This window comes from Phyllostomus hastatus, unplaced genomic scaffold (genome assembly GCF_019186645.2).
Source record: "Phyllostomus hastatus isolate PE091 unplaced genomic scaffold, TTU_PhHast_1.1 phas_contig_16, whole genome shotgun sequence".
NCBI classification, from domain to species: domain Eukaryota; kingdom Metazoa; phylum Chordata; class Mammalia; order Chiroptera; family Phyllostomidae; genus Phyllostomus; species Phyllostomus hastatus.
Window position 1 is genome coordinate 29055001 of NW_025333643.1, and position 22959 is coordinate 29077959.

Here is a 22959-nt window from a genome sequence, read left to right on the forward strand (position 1 = left end):
CCATAGGCACACAAGATTGCCCTCACAAGTGGCACTGTGCATTCAGGACACCTGAATGGTTCAAGTCTTTAAAGTCCTTCCCCACCCCGCCAAAAGAAAAAAAAAGCCAAGAGGAAAAAGTGCATCTCCTTTAACTATGACAATAAGCAGGTAATATTTTATAGTGCTAAGTGCAACTACTATCCAAAATATATATTAAATACAAATATATTGATCCAATCCTTAGCTAAAAAACAACATATAAAGCCTGCTAAGTCAAACTTGTATGTAGAATACTAACTATGGGGGAAGAAAAAAGGTTGATAAACTCACCAGTGGGTGGTCGACAGTCTAGTCTCACAACTGTGAAGAGCCAAGAGAAAACTCTATGCATGTTTTATTTTAATATCACTATTTGATATCAATTCCAAATGAAAGTGTTTTGTAAAATATTTTCACAGTAGGTGGCATCACTTATCAACTGTAGGAGGGGTGTGGTGGTTTGAAGCATTTTCCTTTATTAAATTATCAAATAATTATTTAAATGGTTTTCACACATTCTGTTCCATTTGAGATACACGAACAGTATGACAGGCTTGCCAGAGCTAGGGAAAAAATTCCAGCAATTTCTGACTATCCAGATCCTTGTCTTTTACTCTCCTCTTCAATCATATGAGAAAAAAATGCAAGTTTGCAAATTCACTTTTCTTCAGGAACAGATCATTTTGGTGAAAAACCACGTTTTTGCAACTGGCAGCAAAAGTCCTCCTTTTCTCAATGGAGACAGATTTGGTTTAAAAGAGCTTTTTTACCTAAATGATTCATGAATCAGTTTTACTCATCCTGACACAGAAAAATGAAATGTAGACTTTAAAATTAAAAAAAAACACTATGCATAAGTGCAGTAACTTTTACACATATTAGCATTTGCAACACACTCCCTTGTTACTTTTTACATTCAAAGGAAACAAAATTATAAATATAATAAATCAAATAGCAAGACTTCTGCTGCTATAAATACTTAAGGAAGAAAGAAACCATTCACCTATGGTTACATTCATAAGAAAAACTAGAAGAGCTTTTCTAAACTTTCATGAGAGAATTAATTATTAACAAATGTCCACAGAAGGAATAGACAACACCAACTCAACAAAGTAGTGGATACTTTGGAGAAAGTATAAATTCTGAACACTTTAAATTTTTCCTTATGTATTAGAAAAAATATCGATGATAAACATTTATTAGGCAAAATTTTTAAAATACAGAGCTAGAAAAAGACAAAAAATCCATTAAAAATTTTGAACAGTTAAAATAATAACGAAAGATGATTAGATAGAAAAAGCTTTTCTATTTCTCTCTTTTTTTCTCATTCTGGTGCATAAATAATTTTAGTGGACTCTACTGGATGGTAGTCTCTGGTGATATTGAAGAATGCGGGGTATCAGGACCTAGAATCCTAGAAATTTAGAAGAAGAGTTACAGGCAATTTACCAAAGAGCAAAAAGTTCATACTTGTATGTTATCTCCTGTATGAAGGCCACACCCATTTCTTGGGTGTTCCTTCAACTGAATTCAGAAAGAATTCTGTACATGAGAAAGAGTTACATAGCTCAAAAGGGAATCAATCAGTACTTGACCTACTTCAGAATCATCACCTTGGAACAAATTTCTGGGAGTTGTCTAGTCTATCCTAGGCCACTTCTGAAAAAGAATATGTGTCCAAGACAGTGAACTCTGAAGAGGCTAGATGGCGTAGCAAACTGAGATAATCATACAAGAGGAATCTGATAGCACTAAGATCAATGATGTGTCACAATTTATTAATGGCATTCAATCAGCCAAATTCACATATGGTAAATCATCATGGTGAGAACAAAGTGGGTGAGGGAGGGGTGATAAATACATTTCAGGCCAAGCACTGTGGATTAGCAGAGGCTGGCACTTTTTTTTTTTTAAGATTTTATTCATTTATTTCTTAGAGAAGGGAATGGGGAGAGAAAGGGAGGGAGAGAAACATCAATGTGTGGTTGCATCTCACACATCCCCCACTGGGGACCTGGCCCGCAACCCAGCCATGTGCCCTGACTGGGAATCAAACCAGTGACCCCTTGATTCTCAGGCCAGCTCTCAACCACTGAGCCACACCAGCCAGGGTAAGGCTGACATTCTTAAAAACAAAGATTCATAGGCCACAGTCATGGTTGCTAAAAAGTGTTATGATCAATTATCAATGTCTGCTAATAGCATGGGCATAGAGGAGCAGTAAGTATTCCATCTACCTGCTAGCAATCACTTTATAGGACCCTCAAATCATGATTCTCCAAATCATATCCATGGCTTTAAACAAATGCTAAAAAAATAAACATGCCCTCTCTAAGCAGATCTCCAAAGTGAAAATAGAGAACAGGATTCCAAAAAGAAATGGTTCCAAATTTGTATTAAGAAAAAAGGCTTCAGGCAGAACTCTAAAGGGGAGTCCATAGCCAAGCAACATTGAAATAAACATTTGAGCAATAGTAGGTTTATAACTGTACTCCCTAACTGATTCCTATAGGTGCCATGAGGACAAGAAAAATGATAATTCATATATTTTTGGAGTAACAACAAGAGGCGTAGTTAAGAAATCTTTTAGAATGCATTAAAACAGTCTCAGAAAGAAAACTTAAGGTCTTGGTATGTCTAACTTCCTTGCAGCCCAAATCAATCCTCAGTACATGACAGAATTTTTGCCCTTTTTGGGGTGGGGGGAGGGCAGGAGGTGTGTTTTTAATGTTTTCTAGGATTACTCTTATTACCTTGGGTGTTAGAGCTGCTACCAGCTTTAGATTTTATTACTGAACTTTGGTGTTACAAGTTTTCTTCCAGAATGTTCAACAGTGTGGTTCCCTTCATATCAGTTTGGAGAAATGGAGATAGAAGGCTATGCCTCCTCCAATTACAAGTCATTGAAATTCCTTTCATATATATAACAATGTGAGTAGCCAAAAAAACTTTTTAAAGGTTTGAACCATTAAATAAAAAAAAATGGACAACCAGAGTTATTTGCCAAACAGCAGTTAGGAACCAATACCTCAAAACACAAGACAGTGAAAGGAGACTAACCATTCCTTCCATTCCATCTCCAAATTAATCCTATCAGCACACTCGAATTTCTGTATCAGAGGCCAGCTGACAATACACACAATTCAGGAGTGCCAAAGGTTGTCCTCCCAGAACTGAAAGCAATAGCATCCAGGCTGGTCAGTGTGTTGGGGGGACCTGCTCAGGTTACACTGCTTACAGAAATTTCTGCAGCCCAAGAACATCCTAAGAACAGCTGTTCCCTTCTGTTCAGAAGATGATTTGCTGATGGGCAGGGGTGGTGCATAGATAGAGGCTCTCCACTTTGAGGTGTCTGCAGAGAATGCTTAGTGCAAATAGGTTGAAGTCATTTTCCTCCCCAGTTATGCACAGAAGGACAACAGCTACCACTAACATGGTTCCCCTGTGAGGTGCAAAGAGTCAACATTAGGCCAATTAGGGTTAAGGTAATAGAAAATGGAAAGCAGTATATAGAAAATTTCAAGCAACAGTCATCGCCAGTGACCCAGAGATATAAATATGTTGAAAACTATTGTGTGCTGGGTACTAATCTTGGCCAGGATGAACTTTTCTTTTGGCTATATCACATCTAATACTCTATCCCTTGATTTGTTAAGGGCCAAAAAGTAAAGCAGGATAATTATCACACTTGATAGCTGCCTTTAATGGATAAAAAGACAACCATAATTTCAATGTGTTCATTCCAGTGAAGGTTTCCATCTACTCTAATGGGAAAAAAAAATCTTAGAAAAGACTGAAGATCAGCCCTCCCTGGGTTTTTAAGGACTGGGGTGGATGTTTGGGGAATAAACTTACAGGTAAGTTAGTCACCTATCCATAGGGTTTGGGGTTATTTAACGTTTAAATAATCTTGTTTTCCCTAAATCATGTGCATAGTAAGTAAAATGTGGGGAACACGTGTATCTTTAATGGATATTGATTATAAATCCTCTTGAAAAACCAAAGCATCTTTTTATAAGACAAATATAGCTTCAACTTAGCAACCACTGAATTTTTATGTCTTAGGTTTACATTATCTAGGACATTTCTTACTTGTCTAGATAGCGAACAAATTTTCCAAAGGTGAAGAGCCCACCGTGCCTAATAAGACATGTTCTTAATCAGTATTTATTGGATATATATCCAACATTCACATAATGTTGTTCTCTTTCTTGAAAAAAAATCAACTATATTTTATAATTAATGTTTATTTAAGGCAAGATACACCTGTACTAAGTAAAGAATATACAAGGTCCGGCAGAAGTAATACCTGCTTGAATGTGGTTGTTAGGGTAACATTACGGGTGTAATAATTTATAGTTTTTAATTTGAACACTCACCTAAAATGTCATATGCTGTGCTTCAGTGTAATATTGTTGTGTTACAAAATTACATGCTTATGATTTTGTAATAAAAAGGGGCATTATTTGTGCCACACCCTTTATATCAGGAGAGTATCAAAAGGATAAATGCATCTATTTACCTAAGAGAAACACCTCAATAGGAGCCTGTGGTACCAGGACCCCATGCTCCAATTCTTATAGGTTATCAGAGCACAGCATAGAGCCATCTGGGAACAATTAAGGAACCATTTCCTTTCTGATCACCTATACTAATGGCATCATTATGGTAGACGAGCCATATTCTTTGACATAGTTGGGTATGTGCTATATTCCCAATCTGATTAGGAAGACAAGGAAATTATTTCCTTAGTGTCTTCCATGTTGAAAAAACCAAGGGGATTATTTCCTGCAGTGTCTTCCATGTAGAAATATTTGCTATCTGTGGCTTCATCCTAAATACATGGTGAGCCTGTACTGAAGGCCATGGCCTCTACAGAGGACTCACTGCACCTTTCTGTCCATTTTGGGCATAAGCACTGTCTCAAAGAAATATAATGAGAGCCACATACGCAATTTTAAAATATCTCCTGAGCCACATTAAAAAAAATAAAAAGAAATAGGTGAAATTACTTTTAAAGATATATTTCAGTTAACCTAATGCATCCAAAATATTTTAATTTCAACATGCAAAATACCCAGCATCCTTCTTTTTTCTACTAAATCTTTGAATGCCAGTGTTTTTTATACATATGTCAACTGTTTGGGACTAGCCACACCTCAAGGGCTTAGCAGCCTTACCTTGCAAGTGGCTCCCAAACTGGACAATGCAGGTCTAAGAGCATTTTCAGATGCTGGCTTGAAAGAGCCTCTGAATGTAAGGGAAAGAAATACCATCTAGAGTTATCAATGCACATGACTGAACTAAGGTTTGGGGCAGAAGGACAGTGTCAGGAAAGAAGGAGTATGAAGACAAGGGGGTACAAAGTTCCCTTGAAATGTACCCACTGCTTCCTCTATACGTGGCCTGCAATTGGATAAATAAGATAAGCTATGAGTCTGTACATGTCCACAGTAATCCATGTAACCATCTATAGATGCATATATCTATAAATTCTGTAGCTGATATTCATTCTGCTATCTGTCAAGATACAAGTAAAGCAGACTTCAATCAAAGGGAAGGCTGCAGCACAGTGTCTTCCTCCCCCAAGAAAGCAGAGAACTGAACAACAGTCTCATTTGTGTGTTTGGAGGGGAGGTAGCGAAGACAAGGTGGCTTCCTGCCAGCAATTTACATCAGCCCAACAACTGGGAAGTCAGGAGATGTATCAGCTATTTAGAGTACACACTTAAAGTCTAAATCCCTAAATATGAAAGGTCTTAACTACCTCAGACACACCAAAGTAAGTTAACTACCTTAGGAGCATGAAACACGCAAGCACCATCCAGCTTAGTAAGGAGCATGTAATGGTGACTAAATGAGCAAAGCTTTTGTAAGAAGAGGGCCTGAGTTTAAAGCCTTGTTCAGTCACTTTGCACTTGTGCAAGCAAGTTATTCAATCTTAGTGAACATCAGTTTCCTCCTCAGTAAATAGGGACACATAGCAGTTACCTTGCCTGGTCTCTATGAAAGTGAAATATGTAAAATGCTTAGCTGCTGTTATTCAATAGGTGTATGTACAAAACATAGGAAAGATATAGTTACACACTATATACTTGTGCACATGCTATATAGTAATACAGTAATACTGTGTGTGTGTTTGTGTAAGTGGCAACCAGGATTGAAATGCTGCGGCCAGGAGTAAGGAGTAGAGTTCCCTGAAGGAGTGCAAGTATTGGTTCCAGCCCTGAACCTCTGTGACCTGGGGCTGCATCTGCCTTACAGTCGACACATCTAGGATATGAAACCCACAGCATCTACTGTGAAAGGTTACTAAAGGATCCAATGACATCACCTGCGACAAACACCTAGCACAGTGCCTGACCCACAGCTGTTACTCAATTAACTATTAGTTGTTATTATCTTTACAAGCATTCATCAATAATCTGAGCTAGTGCTTCCCATCCAGGACTGCTCTTGTCTAACAGTGAACACTTGTGAGTGGCTCCCACACAAGGAAGGGGCTGAAAGAAGAATGGATGGGCGGGGCTTACCATCGAAACACCATCATGCATAATTAAAAGACTTATACTCTAGAAAGCAATTTCTTCATTTTCTCACTTGATGCTTACAAGCCTATAGGTGTAAACATTCAGATTTTAATCAGGAACTACTCCTTGAACACCTACTATGTGTAAGGCATGATTCCAAATGCTGGACATTGAGATAAATATTCCTTGTGGTAATTCATGTGTTTGCATACTCACCTTCCTAAGAAGTTGGAAATTTCCCTGTGGGAATATTTGTTAGGAGCTTGGCCTGACCTGAGGAGGTCTAGTCTATATTATTTAATAAAAATGAAAATGTTCTACACTATTACATAAAATTATTTCTCCTTTTCCCATCTCCTTTAATTATATTGAAAACAAAAAAGTTCCACATTTTTGAAAACTATAATATTGGATATGGAATTACAGCTATACACAAATATTCTTTAAGCTTTTTAATACATCTTTGTATCCTATGGTACTTTTGAAATTATGTAAAGGAGAGGAAAAGCCCTTAAAGGTTTACATTTTTCATTAATTTTAAATTGCTTTCAAACAGCATGACATGTCAACAGTGTGGCAGCATTTGCTTAATTCACAAGCAATTGGGAGAGGAGATGTCATCTCCTTTAGGACACTCAAAGTTGAGTAAACACACTCTATTCCAGTTCTCACTGGAACCAGGCTGAGTAAGCCCTATGAGTACTTAGCCATGGCACTACCAGGAAATTCCTGCCTGCCAAAATATTAGAAAAGGCAGCTTTCCCCTACAGAGCAAAGCTTGGGGGGAAGGGATGGAAATAACTGGTAAAACTTTTGGTCAGGAGGCATAGAAATGGGGAATGCTTAGAAAGGGACAGCAAGGCTTTTAGTTCCAAGAAATGAGGATGGACACAGCCAATTACTCTTTTTAATACTCTTCTATTTGCCAAGAAAGTAGCCTGCAGGAGAGTCAAGCAGCTTGAACTGTTTTTAGGCCTATGACCCTTTTAAAAACAGCTAAATTCAATCCTCAGTCACACGCACTCAACTCCCACCGGCTTCAGCATGAGCCGTAGCAGAAACCATGCACGATGGAGAAGAGATTTAGTTATGCCCTTTGCAGTCTTTGTTCAAACTGAATGACAGTTCACTGTCCAAGGCTATCAAAGCCACAGGGTGGGTCTCCTGGCTCAAGGACAGGGCAGCCACAGGCTTACATTCCACAGCCAACCTGCCAAGTGCACCTTGTTAGGGTTCTCACATAACTGAGGAAAACTTGCTTTTTGACGATCCAGGCAGAGGGAATAACAGAATTTCCTTTTGAAGATGGCAGTCAGTCTATTTTGGAGTTGTTTAAAATTACAATGTCATCTAAAAGAGCCCAGATTTGAACAATCGTAATATGTGGGCTAAATAACTTTTAGCTCCAATTAGCATGGGGTAATTACAGTAAGGGATCACAGGAAGTTTACTGCTATTAACACAATACAACTTGTGACTGTACACTACAGTAAGGTGGGAAAAAACATCATTTATAAATAATAGGTCCCAAGTCTGACTTGGGGGTGAGTGAAGAGCATTTGGCATCTCAAATTACTTTAACCGGGGGCCTTCACTGCCCATAGAAAGGCTGAGTCTCCCCTCACCCTCTCTAATCCTTCCTTCTTAAAGGAACACTCGGCAAGATAATGGAGCCTTTAAATGTTACATCTTCTGTCTTGCGTTATTGTGGTGAGAAACTCTTCACATCAAACAGTCATCAGGACTATTACAAAGTGGGCTTATAAGAAGGGCTGAAAAGGAGCTGTGTGAAAAGAAGTGGAAAATTAAAGCTGAAGCAGCCGAAGAAAGGGCTTAATTTACTGGCATGTACAGTATGCAAATGAGATTACTCTCAGCTTAACTGCATCATTTATGTCCATAATAACGGCATCATCATTACAGGGCTCAAATTAAATTACACCATAATTAGCATATCAAAGTGATTGGTTAAAGTTTAAAACAAATACCCAATTTTGTTAATGAACAGCTGTAATTGTCATGTACACTTCAGTGAAAACTCTCTAAACAAATATATATTTTAGAAGATAGAAAGATTTTTTTAAGCAGACAGGTCTATAGTAGAGGTAAATTACCTAAAAAAAGAATGACATGGACAATTCTATTAATGTTAATATATGCTGATCATTCCCTGGTAATAAAGCATTCTATCAAAACAAGGCTTCACTTACATTTAGACACCTTCCCCGCTCCTGAATACAACCAACCCCTAGAAACCTGTTTCTACTTACAGCAATGATAACAACGCAGGGGTGACCTGTCTCCAACAAGAAAAGGACATGTTCAATAACATGCTATTACTAAACCCTTATACTTATTGAAAAGACATCTGTGTTCAAATTGTGCCGAGTCAAAGCTGATTTTCTCCACATTTCAACCAAAACAGGAAAGAGTGACAGAGCCAGAAAACTTGCCAAATATATGGGATAGACCAGAATGCTCCTAAATTGATGACCTGATAACATATTACAAAGCTTCCAACTTAATTTCCCCTTTTCAAATCATAGCTACACAACAGTTTCAAACATGAGCTACACCAGGAAAGTTTCTGCTCCTGCACAATAAAAATAAACCAGTAGCTGTAACTGGCTATTATGTCAATATTGGCTGGAGCAGAAATGCACACATTTTAGATGTGCAAAACCATGCATAAATAATAGGCCTGTTTTCAAACCTTTTTGTTATAGTCACTTAATGTCAGAAGAGTTTTTACACAAAAATCAATAATCTTGAGGCTCACATGCAAAAAAGATTCTCCTCATTTCCTAAAAATGTGCCCCATACATTGATATGTCTGTGACGATAACCATCCACTGCACTGGATACACAGCAAGGCAAGCCAAAATATATTTTTCCCCAAAAGAAAAAAAAAGCACTTTCAAATATACTTAACAAGCAAATTGAATGTCTTATTAAAATCGTATTATCTAAACAGTGTTCAAAAATTTAAAGAAAGTAGCTTTTCATTTTATTCATCAAGAAATCCATTAAAGCTTAGGCTCTGAAGTAGTATGTAAATTACGTGCCTTTCAAGGTAGAGCTGGGACAAATCCACTCCATCAACTAATGATGAACCTCATTATGGCAGGGAGGATTCATAATGAGGAAAGAGCCACCACTAGTCCATGTTCTAACATAAATCCCTGTAAAATCTGAATATCTCCCCATCTAATTAAAGGCTACTAATTCCAATCACCCCTTTGTGGCCCCAAAGTAAAAATAAACCTCTTTAAAAGCACAGTCTACAGTTATATTTCTAAAGCAGTGCTAGATTCTGTTTGGACTCAAAACCTTCCACTCAGATATGTTTTACGACAAGCATAATTAGCAGCTTTCTAAGATACAAACTTTGAGGCTATTCAAGATCATTTTGGTTAAATACACTGGATGTCTATTTTTCAAAGAGTTTCACCTTGATGGGGCTACAGTGCTTGCCACAGAGATGATCGGCAGCCAAGAAGCCGGCAGGAGTGTGTAAGCATGGTCACAACATAAAACAAATTCTTAGCACTCCAGTTCAGGCTGACGCTGAGATGTGCAGAAAAAGCCAAGCGCTGTGGCATGAACCCGAGATATCATTTGGATAGGGACATATTCCAATCTGCTTGGGAATGACACGCTTGATTCTGGAACAAACTGTTCACTTTTAATGCAGTCTGAACTAATGAACAAGTACAGCCCTGCATCTCACAAGCCAAAGAATTATTCCCTGTTCTAATCACCCACTTTGATTTCTTTTTAACTGAAAACTATAGAATGCAAACACAACGTTGCCAAACATATTTATTATGATTAATAGCCTGTAATATCCCTCACTAAGGCCTAATTTGCCCTTGTTTTCAATTATGAATGGGCGCCACTCTGTTCCAGTCCCCTTTTCGGGTGGAGATGAATTTCTTGCTGTCTTTACTCTTTCTATTGTATTGCCACTCAGCAAGGCACAATTAGTTAAAAACAGCAAACCTCCACCTTGGCTCTAACAGAACACCAGATTACACAAAATTCAAGAACAAAATCACTGAGAAATAAGTAAAGGTGCCCAGGGAATTAAAGCAATTAGACCACAGGAAGAAGGAAAGGTACATATGCCAGTCATCCACTCATACTTTTACATTAAAATTCAAAAGATTAAAAAATCCTAGATCCTTTATTTAATTTTGATAAAATAAATGGAGAATCCAACGAAGAAATTTCTGCTGTCATAAATTTAAGCATCCCAAAATGTCTGAGCCCCAGCTTTGTGATACAATGAACACATCAGTGTGATATCAAGTGTAGAATTTCAGAAGGAGTCCATTCTACTAAAAATGCTGCCGCTTCTTTAAGTTGCATAAAAATAAACTCCACTACATAAAAGCTGCCACAGTGCGTGCTCTCTCATCCCTTGGCTCCAAGCAAGATCCCCCCTCCTTTTAGGTCAGCCACTCAAGCAGTAGGAAGGCATGCCTCCCAAAATAACTTGGCCCTCCCCTGAAGCACTGAGTTGAGCAACCTACCTTTGTTCTGGAGTTGCAGATAATAACAGGCAAGCCTCAAGACCATGAGGATTTGGAAAAGACCAGGAGAGTTGAAGAAAAAAAGGAAGAAGAAAAAGAAATATCACAAGTGGAAAAGAAGAACTGGAAGAAACAACAGGAAAGCCTCCCAATGAAACTGTTGTGGCTGCCACACCACCAGGGTGTCTTCACCAGTGTTTACCCCAGTGAGTACACTTCTGCTCCGTCTCATTCACAACTGGTGGCATTTTTTTTTCTGAATCCATGCATGACAATTAAAAGCAACTGCACCTCTCCGTTTGGGAGAGGGGCCACAAAAGACCTCTGCAATATTTCTTTACAATTTCTCTATCACTGATGAGCATTAGTTTGAGTGACAAAGGTCCCAGGCTAAATCAACATTCTTACCTTAATGTTCCTAGTAAAAGGCTCCAGGAAACATAACTCATGAGACATGTATGCAAAGATACGTCTCAAGGAATTAATCCAGAGCTCTCAGATGAAGTGAGGGGTAAAAAAAAACCCTAAACAAAAAAAAAAAGAAAACGAAAATGCAGTGGCTTATTTCCAAACAAATGCAGCTCAGCTTGGGCAGCGATGGCATAAAAACAGGTTTGCATATACAGAGCTCAGTGGCAGAAACGAGTTCTATAGGATTTATTTGACACTTATTTTCCGGGAAGCCTTTTGTGGAGTTGTACTGCTTGTTTCTCATTGTCTGAGCAGCAGTTAGGAGCTTTCTCCCGGCGGGGGCCTCTCAACCCCTGGGCTTGGCCGCCTCTAACAGGGAGGTAACCATATTAGGATGTGTATGGTAAAGTAAACAATAACATAGTTGAAATGAAATGGAATTTTTTCCCCTAGCTAATGGTGTTGGGGCCAGTCCTGTCTTTTTAGCCATTCCCACTAATTTTGTTTCCCAGTTCAAACAGGCCCTCCTCCTTCTTTTTAAAAAAGTGTTAGCTGTTTCCAAATATCTGACTGTAAATTTGCTGAGAATGTTTGCAATGTAAGAAAAAGCTTTTAACATCCAAATAAAGATCCTGCCAGTTTAATCATTAAAGGGGATGTGAATTTTCAAACCTTTGCAGAGATTCAAGGCTCGCCTACTTATCACTCCACCCCCATCTCTTCCTGAAGGTTAAAATTACTTGGTCATTTAAAAGTACCTTCTAAATAAATCAGATTTTAAAAGAAAGAGACCATTACCTTCATAAAAATTCCATATTCACATACTATGTCACTGAGGGAAGAGTCTTAACCGCTCATGCGCTTCAAAATTTATTACCTGGAATTTCTAGGATGGTTACTTTTACATGATCAAGCTCTTTCCCACTTCATCCAACCATCCACCAAAAGAAAAAGGCAAGCATAAAATATTGTTGTCAAGTTATCCTTTAGCAATTAGCTAATCAAACAAGAAAATACCAAGAATGAGTTCCCAAGATGTTACATATTCAAGGAAAGTTCTGTAGGTTTAAAGACAACAATAAAAAGTAAGGCTGCTTTCTGGCCGCTGTCACTCAGTATAAGAGACCCGTGCACCCCAACCAAGCAGGAGGGAAACAGGACCCTCCAAGGTCAGGGCTGGCTGGGGAGGGCAGCAGGGCGGAGGAGGACCACAGACAGTAGGTCTAGAGAGAGCTGGAGAGCTCAGAGTAGCTCTGGGAGCCAACCTCGGCCCCAGTACACTGCACACTTCATGTTTTCCTCCGCTAGGTGAGAGCCCTGGCTGCTCTTGAAAGCAATTTCCCTAAGAGATCTGCCAAAACGAGGGTGTTTAAATAGCAGCCAGCCCTCGGTGTGCAAGGGGGGAAGCAAGGCACTGCATTGCTGTCTGCAAGGACCCCAGAAAGAAAGCATCAAGCAAAATATGCGGCATGAGCAGAAGGGCAAAGCTGGGGAAGCAATGATACATGCAATTAGGAATGAAACCCGCCTGACGGAGCAAATAACATGAATATGGCCCTGGCGAAACTTCCAGACCTCAGAAAGAGCCTCCTCAGCCTGGAACCACCCCCCACCCCCAACTGGCCTCTGAACTGCCTTGGCTCTTATCAGATCCATATCATATAGAAACCTAAAACCCTTGCTACTCATGTTTTATTAAAACATGTTTAGCATTCTTCTTAAAGATAGGTTTTTAACCCCAAATACCCATGAAATTAAATCTCCTATGCCACTTATCTGCACTGCTGGGCAAAAACTAAAGTTGAGCTAAACAGAGAGATAGCAAAATCAATAAATCACATGAAACAAGTAGCAGTTCAAAAGTTCAAAGATATGATGGCCAGTTCAGTGCTCCTTAGCACTCACCCAATAATAACCATCCCCGTCACTCCTCAGAGTGCAGACAATTCCGGGGCATCATTTTCATTAGCCTGTCTCATGGAAAATTGCTAGCTATTTACGTATACGCTAAAATAAATTAGCCATTTCATCAAGCAGTGTGATTCTTATAAAATACATTAACACAATACTCGATTTTCCAGTTGGAGTAAATAAATAAATCAATAAATTCAATACAGAATGATTCTTTTATTGTGCCACTACAGCTCTCAGCATAAGTATTTTTATTGGGTTTATTTGTTTCAATAAAAATTGAAATGGACCACTGATCTCAGTGCTAGCATCTTTAAAAAAATCTATCCAATATTTGGGAAAGTATTCTGCAAAACACTCAAACTTATGATTTTATTCAAAAATTATTTTCATTTTGATGACTATTCCCCAACCCAATTCTGATGGGAAATTTTACAAGGGGAACAGGAGAACTCTGCCAGGTGTGTGATTCCTGTGGTGTCTCTGTGCTGCCTACCTAGCCTAAGGGTGAGCCCCAGGAGACACAGCAGTTTTGCTGAGCTACAACCTTCTGCTTGAGTCTCTGGACAGGGAGACCCATCAGTCAGACAAGTGCCAGGTGGCCTCCCTGTCACACCCTGTGGAATGCTAATGATTGTGGCTTGAGAACCACTTACTCCCACCTCTGGGGGCAAGACTAGGGTATGATGATGATAAGAAAGAGGAGTGGTGTATTGATACTGTAAATAAAATTCAAGGGCCTGTAAACAGCTCTGCAGGCAAAATGGAGACACCGCCAGGCATGAGATTTCCTCAGAGTCACCAGTACAACAACATAGGTAAAAAGAGAGCAGGGTAGTGCCTGTCTGACATCCACTGTCCCCTTCCTCTGGTCACACCAGCCTGACTTTTCTTTGGTAAAATGCCCTACTCCCCATCTCAGTCCCCAGGGTTCACAGAAGGTTGATGCAGATCTCCCAGCTGCAGAGGGTGGAGCCATAAACCAGGTCTGACCAACCAGTGTGCACCTCTCTTCTGGGCACACTGACTGATGGATGGACATGTCCTAAACCAGAAAGATGCTTGACTACCAGTCTTCTGTAGGAACTATTGGGAGGGAGAGACCTCCTTTTGCTGGGCTTTTGGAAGCTTTAAGAATATGGACTGGGCTTGCCCCCACAAAGAGAAAGTTGGCTGAGGCCAGGCACATTAGCTCAGAAGTGAGCACAAGCACAGGAGCAGTTCCTAACAAAGTCCATAGAAAGCCTCCTGCTCCTGGGCTTTTTCAGGAGTCAATATGAGTCTGTTATTTGTTTAGCCAACTGGAGTTGGCTTTGGGTTATTTGCAACCAAAAGGTACAACACAGGAACTCAAAACAGATGTGTGTTCTCTATGTACTTCTTCATCTCTACAATGTAGGTTAGCTCTTGTGGGGAAGCAAGGCCACAAACTCCCATGGCTAGTATGCACATTCTGTAGACGTCATGTGCCCTATGTAACCTGATTACCAGCCACATTCTCTTTTCTGCTAACACTGGGAAGAATTAGAAGAGTAAGTCAGGGCCCACAATCAGAAAGAACTCAAGATGGTATAGTCTCAGAGCAAATGGAACTAAAGATCTAAAACAAATCTAACATGAGGTTTAACAGAAACTTACTAACGCTCTTCTCTTGGCCCTGGGTGGTGGGGTTCAGGTCACGGATGGAACAACTCAGTTTAGGTGAAGAGCCACTTGGCTATCACAACAGGCCTCATGTCTCCTGACCAGATTCATGTACAAGGAGTGAGGGTCTGGTTCTTTCAACCTCTGATAGGAGGCTGCATTGGGGATGAGAATAGGGATGAGGGGATGAGAAGTCCTCAGTCACTGATCACAAAACCCAATGAGGGGGTCAGTAGTCCCTGAAAACAGGCCAATGGAAACCTGACAGCCCCAATACTTTCTGAATCCTTTTCACAGACCCATTAACATTCATATAAATGTTCATATAAAAATTACTAGCACTTGGACCAAATAATCTTAACTTCAGCCTACCAAAGTCTCAAACCACTGGACAATCTGTAAAGTTATTTTAGGAGACGTAAATATTTTTTTTTAATTTATAGTTCTAAGTTAACTGTAATAATTTAATCTTTTTAAATATATTTTATTTATTTATTTTTTAGAGAGGGAAGGGAGGGAGAAAGAGAGAGAGAGAGAGAAACATCAATGTGCGGTTGCTGGGGGCCGTGGCCTGCAACCCAGGCATGTGCCCTGACTGGGAATCGAACCTGCAACGCTTTGGTTCGCAGGCCGCACCCAATCCCGTGCTCAACTGAGCTACGCCAGGTTAGGAGATGTAAATATTCTAATATGACAAGTGTTACTGCTAAAGTTCAATGCCTAATGTTGATAGAAAGAAAGAAAGGTTACAAATTCATGACATCCTTCGGTTTTACTCCTATATTGGTTCTTGACTCATTATAAAAACCACTATTTATTGAACATATGACTTAGGTGGGAGACATATTTTTCATGAAATTCTTATCATATTTTCCCCATTTTGCAGATATGGCAAACTGAAACTAGGATTAAATAATTAAGGTCACAAAGTAAGTAATGGGTATAATAAGATTTCAAATCAGGTCAGTAGGCACACAAACTCTAGTCTGTTTTACTCTGTCACAACCTTTCCTTTCTCTATTCTCATAAGTTTTGTTTTTCATTCTACTATGCCATTAATTCTTAAATCTCTAGTGCCTAATACCAACTCCAAGTCTAGAAGAATAGATAACCAGTTAAACACACACAAACATATTGTCATGAAATTGACCATATTCTATGGAGGAGACAGACAGGAGTCCGAGATAAAGCAACGACAGGGTCGGGGGAGGTGATCCTATTCAAGTGAGCTGAAGAGAAAGCGTCTGTAGAGTAAGTGCCACTTTTTAAAAAAGATTTTATTTGTTTATTTTTAGAGAGGGAAGGGAGGGAGAAAGAGAGAGAGAGAAACATCAATGTGTGGTTTGCTGAGGGCCATGGCCTGCAATCCAGGCATGTACCCTGACTGGGAATCAAACCTGCGACACTTTGGTTCGCAGCCCCGCGCTCAATCCACTGAGCTACGCCACCCAGGGCTAGTAAGTGAAATTTAAGCTGAAGTGGAAGAGGTTTAGCCCTGACTCTAGCCTACCCAGATTAGCAAACCGGGGGCCAGATTTCCTCCACAGGCAGGAGAGGACCCCAGATCAATAGAGCCAGACTCTCTTGGGCTTAGTAACCACAGTAACACAAACAAAACCAAAACAATAACAATAAAAGCGACCAATGACATTATTCTTAATTTGCCAAAGACTATACTAATTACTTTACCTGCATTTTCTCATTTAATCTTTAACTAACCCTATAAGATGCATACTGTTAACTATTTTCATTTCATAATGCAAGAGACTGATATTCACAGAAGTTAAGTAACTTGCTCTTGGCTACACTAAAGCTAAGTGGCAGAGCCCAGATCTCAGACCAGCTCTGGCTGTAACACTGACATCCACCTGCTGCCAAGAACTGTCAGTATGAGCCCTGGCTGCACACACTGATGTCCCGGCTCCCCATGCTGGCCTGGGGAGGAGGACAACCCAACCTACTCCAAAATGAATGTATAAGGTCAGGGCCAGTTAGCAGAGGAGAAGGCAGAGAAAGGAGAGGAAACAACACTGAGCAGCAACTGGACTCCCCTGTAACCCTAAGAATCCTCCCTTGCCTCTAACTAGGGCCACAGGCCTTGGGACAAGTCTTTTCTATACTTAACCTCAAGTTTTAATTCTACTCTAAACTCATATTTTATCCAAAACACAGGCTACCAAAAATTTTGGTAGTGAGAGTTGCTTTAAAACTCCAGCTGAGGAGCTGGGGACCCCAGAGGTCTACCCACCCTGGGGAATACAATCTGTCAACCCAATTACTAACTACATTTCAGGCTAGGATGCTTTACAGGATATCTAGATGCCATCAGCACCATCACTGCCCCAGCTGTGACCACCAAACATGTCTCTAGATATTGCCAAATGATCCCTGGTGGGAAAAAGCACTTCTGGTAGATTCATCTAGAGAAACATTGCCTAGCAGGACTCTCTATGATGACAGAGATGTTCTGTTCAATGCAACATCCATTAGCTATTATTGAACACTTGAAATATGGCTAGTACAATAGAGAAATTAAATTCTTTTAAAAAAATTTTACTGATTGATTTTTAGAGAGAGAGAGGAAGGCAGAGGGGAAGGGGAGAGAGAAAGAGAGACAGACAGACAGACATTGATTTGTTGCTCTACTTATCTATTCACTCACTGGTTGTTTCCTATATGTGCCCTGACTAAGGGTCAAACCTGCAACCTTGTTGTATGGGGACAATGAAACTCTAACCAACTGAGCTACCGGACCAGGGCCAGAAACAAAACGCTTAAATTTATGTAATTTTATTTCATTTAAATATAATAGTCACACACATGGACCATGCAGTTTAGAAATGCCACCAAATTTCCATACTCATGAAAATCTGATCCTCAGCAGATGGATATTTGGTTTCCAATTTGAGAGTTTAATATATAATTTTAATTGCATATTAATTTTAATAAAATTATTTATTTTATCTATTAATTAATATATAATTTTAATTAACATTATTTTCTTCTCATATGCAATCAATAAAATCTCTGAAGTTTAGTGGTTTTGGTCATAACTCTTTAAAAAATTCCATTCTTACTCTTTTAATTTTTATAAAAAATGTCAACTAATTTTTACATAAATTGTAACCACAGTTTTGAATAGAATTGTGAATTTATTTAAATAAATAATTCAATGAGAGATTTATGCTTGAGGATTAGAATCAAGCTTGAGATAAGGAGCCAGTTACAACACAACCGTTTTCCTTCTCAGAAAATATACTTGCTACTCTCTTCACAACATACTGCATATAAACTAGGACTTCAGAGACATGGTTTCTCCTTGAGACAGTGCTCGCTCAGCCCTCCCTACATGAGTAACTCCTACCATTCAGAACGAGTGAATTATGAAAGATTTCTTGGACAGTGACATTCCTCTACTCTGTTCTACCCCTGCAGACTCCAGACAACATGTGTCAGATGTAGCTCTTCCCTGTAAATCCAAGTGGGATGAATTTTTCAGCATAGGGAGAAAGATTAGTACTGATGCAACAGACAGACTACAAAACCAGTAGCACCACATTACAAATACATCACAGTTGTCAGATGTGTCTTTCACATGAGCAGATACAAAAGCAAAGATCATTATTTTGGGGGGAAGGGTAATTACCCCCAATACCATATGCAGGTGTGAAACATCTAGAACGATGGCTCTGAGAAATAAGCTGAGCCATCCATAAAATATTTCCTGGGTGATAATACAGAGAGCTTGTGATGGCGTAAAGCCTGATGAGGAAGGAAGAGAGTAAACATAGAATTCTGAGTTACCCACCCTCTCTTGATACCAAGAAATTTCAGCTTTAGCGATAAACTGGGAATCCACTGTCATTCCAAATAATACTGAAAATAATGACATTCAGATCCTTTGCTAGGCACAGTCTAGATTTTGGGTTGACCTTAGCTGGTCCAGTAAAAAGTGGTACTCCACATGTAGACAGTGCTGGACGGTCCATCAACAGTCATTCCCTATTCTTTCTATCCCTCGTCCTACTCTTCAAACTGAAAAATGAAGGATATGTTCCCTTGCCCAGCTTTCTCTGCATTTAGGGATGGACATCTAACTTAGGTCTTGCCCAAAGATGTAAGGGGGAACTGCTTGAAAATATTTTTCCTTTTTGATTAGATGAAAGGAACTCAAAAAAGCCTCTTTTTCTCTCCTCTCTCTTTCTCTCCCTGCTCTTCTCTTCCTTTTCCCTCTCTGACTTCCTTCCTTCCTCTAAATGCAACTATGTAGGAAGGTAATACTTGGACCTTTAGCAGCCATCTGTGGTCATGAGGGAAAAGCTAGAAGAATCATAGATATGTCAACCCAGAAATCAGATATTATTCAGGTGCTTAACCAATCCTGACTAACTTCAGACATCCAAGCAAGTAAAGGATAAATATCCTTATGTTTTTAACCACTATTGGTGAGGTTTTCTGTTACTAATTAGTGAATACATGCTAATTGATATTGCCTAAATCCCAGGAATGACAAGAGAAAAATCACTTCCTTGAGGGAAGTAAACTAATGAAAGTGGGATTAGTCAATTCTCCTGTTATCTAAGAAGGTTCCCTCCTCACTTACGAGCCTGAAGAAAGTGATTCTCAATTTTTAAAGGATCCCTGAAGAAGAACACCACCACTTAGCATACCAACTGCACATCAACCCTGTGCCAAGGCTTTTACTAATGTGGCTCACTCTCACTACCCTCATCCACTAGCACTACATGGGAGGTACGATGATCTTCCCAATTTTTGAGGAGAAGTAATAGAGGCAGAGAGAGGTGAAACAGAAAAGTTAGTCAATACAGTGGGGAAACGGTTACATGGCGTGGCCCCAACTGCCAATGTGAACAGCCCCACTAGAATGATACACAGGTCTTGCTCCAAGACATAATAGCAGAAGCCTGGGCCCAGAGCACACAGGCCACCCACAGTCCGGAGAGCTGAACCCTGGAGCACAGACACTGTAGCAATATCTTAAGAAAGATCTCCTTGGCTCATCCTGAATGGACTTGGATGGTCCCTGAGAGACAACAGCGGCACCCACACTAAAGTTACTGTCATGAGCAGGCAAAGGTGTCTGTCTCTATGATATGGATGGAATGGAACAAGGCCTGCAATCACATAGTGCTTGCCCGTTCACCCAGTGTTTTATAACAGCAAAGGGGAGAAAACGGTAAAGATAAAATTCCAGGGAAACTGTACAAATGAAACATAGTTTAGAAGAAAGTAGCTTGGAAATACTGGGGGTTGGTTAGCATCATGGATGCATGTGGTATATACACTGGTGTGGGAGTGGGAAGAGACAAGGTGCCATTCAGCTTATAGTAGTTAGGAACCATTAGCCAATCTGGCTTTATAATTGCTGACTGTGTGATCTTGAGTAACTAGAGCTTGACCTCTCTGAGCCTCAGGTTTCCCATCTGCAATATGGAAGTAATAGAAATAGCTAAACTTTTTGAGTTGTGGTGAGAATTAAATAAAATGATACATGCCAAAGTTCCCACCTAGTACACAGTATAATAAATGAATTGCAAAGTTACCTTAAAGTGCCTATCCTGGTACTTTACATGTACCAGGTAATCAGTAAATGCTTATTCCTTGGTTTTCCCATCTTTCTTCCTAATACAAATAACTCAAAAGACTTAATTCTGCTATTATGTACTTACTGTAATTTTTCAAAATATTAATGAATTAATTCACTAAAATTGTACTGAGCTTGAGTTGATGTTAGAGTAGATACAAAGATAAAGTGTCAATGGATAAAAAAGACAAAAGTATGTACTCATTGAAAGCACAAAAATATGTAACATTAACATTTATATTAATACAAATATATTCTATACATATATTTTCACATATACATGTAAGGATACCTTTCTATTTATCAAATTTCTGTGGGTTGAGAACACAGATATTTTCAATTTTTAAATGTTTATTTATAGGTCAAATTTTCTGCTATAGACATGTATTCTTATGTATTTTGAGGAAAAGGTATTGCTTTTCAAAAGATAAAAGAGGTAAGAACAATCCAATTTCTAAATTCTTGAATTGGTTTTCTAACAGTTGATAATTTTGCAACTATGTAAATGGCAACAAATCTGTAAGAAATAAAACTTTTTCTAAACATTTCATTAACCTCACCTCTATGACCTTAATAAGTTACTCTTCACTATTTTTCCTCCTCCCTAACTTCCTCTTCTCACCAGTTATAAGTTCTTCCCTTGGTTTCTCTTCTTTGTAATATCTCACAGGAGGCATCTTTAAATCTCCCATGGATGTGACTGAAAATCTACATGTGAGTTGGGAACACAAAAATAAATAACCCAGTAAGAATCATGACCACTGGGCTGGCTGGCCTCCTTCATGGAGGCTCTGTGAAGTGGTGTTTGCTAAACAGTTTTTCCTTTTTGGTTGGCTGGCCTCAATCAGCTCTGTGAATTCGAAGACTTATGATAAGCAATGACACACTTAACTGTTACATATTAATGTTCATGATAATGCAATCTTTCATTTGGGTGATTTAAAAGTCCCTCTAGTCCGACTTACAGTTAGACACACACTGAATGCTTCATCAATCATAGCCATTTTTATTCTCAGTCTTGTGCAAAAATACTAGAGAAAGTGAATTTCAACTACACACTGAAGAGAGCTTTACGATTAGCCCTGAACATTTTCTCTCTTGTCATTTATACATTGGATTCCCACAGTTTCTGCCTAAACAATCTTCACCTGCATCTTCCACTATGGCAGAGCTTATCTACAGAATAACAGGAAAACCACATTCCTATCTCTTCTATAGGGTCAAATCTCCCATGTCTTATAGAGAGAAGAAAGCATTTCTTAGCGATGAATTAGACAAAATGCCCAGCATCTCCACATCTGAAACCCTTGTGAGCATCAGCTTGAGAAACTCACAGCAACTTAGGCTGAACTTGAAAGGGGAATTAGACCTAACTCACACTGAGAACCAATGAGCCCGCTGGGGTTAAACAGTACATCAGTGATCACGTCTACATCTAATAAATGCTCTTGAAAGAAACTACACTCCTCTTCATTCCTGCAAGGGCTTGTCACAGTTTCGTGACCAAAATCTTCCTACAATTAACTATGGACCTAAAGATGATAAGGCAAATCAAATGGTAGGTAAAAATCAAACTAGGCACTGTCCGACATGGCTCATAGATCCTACCACACCTGCAACAAGCTCTTAAATCAGAAGCCCAAGAGTTTTTTAGGTAAGTACATATTAGCCCCTTAACATCTTGCATCATCCTCATGTGCAACAAACAAATAAATGCAACCACAAACATCTAAGATCTGCTCCCAAAAATGTTTTCCTTGGGGCAGGGGAGAATTAGCCTATCCCTTTAAAATTGTGTTTTGTTTTGTTTTACAATATCTAACATATATTCAATATTTAAATTTAGATTTTATAATCTTTCTTCACTTTTATGCTCTTGAATTTGCCATCCTAACAATTTCCTTTTAGGCTAATAAACTTATTTTTTATTCCTGTGTCATTTATAGGTTGATCTCTTGAGGCAAGGAAACACTGAATTATTGGAACTTAGTGTAGAGATGCTTTCAAGGTAAAGGTTCTCTGTTTATTAGCAGAAGAAATGCATTCAACTAATTTGACTTATAAGTCTGATAAAATTTCCTTGGAAAAACTGATTCTATTTTGATGAATAATCCTTTGAGGTGAAAAATGAGAAATTTGAGCCCTGGCTGGCTGGCATAGCTCAGTGGACTGAGCATGGGCTGTGAACCAAAGCATCGCAGGTTCGATTCCCAGTCAGGGCACATGCCTGGGTTGCCGGCCAGGTCCCCAGTGGGGGTCACATGAGAGGCAACCACACATTGATGTTTCTCTCTCTCTCTTT

At 39.2% G+C, this 22959-nt stretch overlaps 1 protein-coding gene across 23 annotated transcripts in view; it reads right to left on the minus strand.

Moving 5' to 3' along the window:
* The window catches only part of FOXP1 (forkhead box P1), a 627100-nt gene that overhangs the window by 261779 nt on the left and 342362 nt on the right, over positions 1–22959 (minus strand). The window contains exon 1 of one of the 23 annotated variants that reach the window (XM_045832496.1): positions 11087–11111. The exons of the other annotated variants lie outside the window; for them this stretch is intronic. The gene's annotated coding sequence lies outside the window, so the exon portion shown is untranslated. Of the gene's footprint in view, positions 1–11086; positions 11112–22959 lie in introns of those variants that run through there. 23 annotated transcript variants of the gene reach the window in all.